Consider the following 229-nt stretch of genomic DNA (forward strand, 5'->3'; position numbering starts at 1 on the left):
GGATCATGACCTGAGCCGAAGGCAGTCGCTTAACCAACTGAGCCACCCAGGCGCCCATGAGACACATCCCATTTCTTGATGTTTGCTAACTAACTCTCTACCCCATATTATCCAGTTTAGATGGAATAAAAAAAAAATAGGGAATAAATCTAATTATTCCATGTAGTTAGTGAAAATAGTTGCCTTGTGATATATTTTGAGAAGGTGGCCAGAGATCCATTTTTTTTTT

Source organism: Neomonachus schauinslandi, chromosome 5, assembly GCF_002201575.2.
Source record: "Neomonachus schauinslandi chromosome 5, ASM220157v2, whole genome shotgun sequence".
In the NCBI taxonomy this organism is placed as follows: domain Eukaryota; kingdom Metazoa; phylum Chordata; class Mammalia; order Carnivora; family Phocidae; genus Neomonachus; species Neomonachus schauinslandi.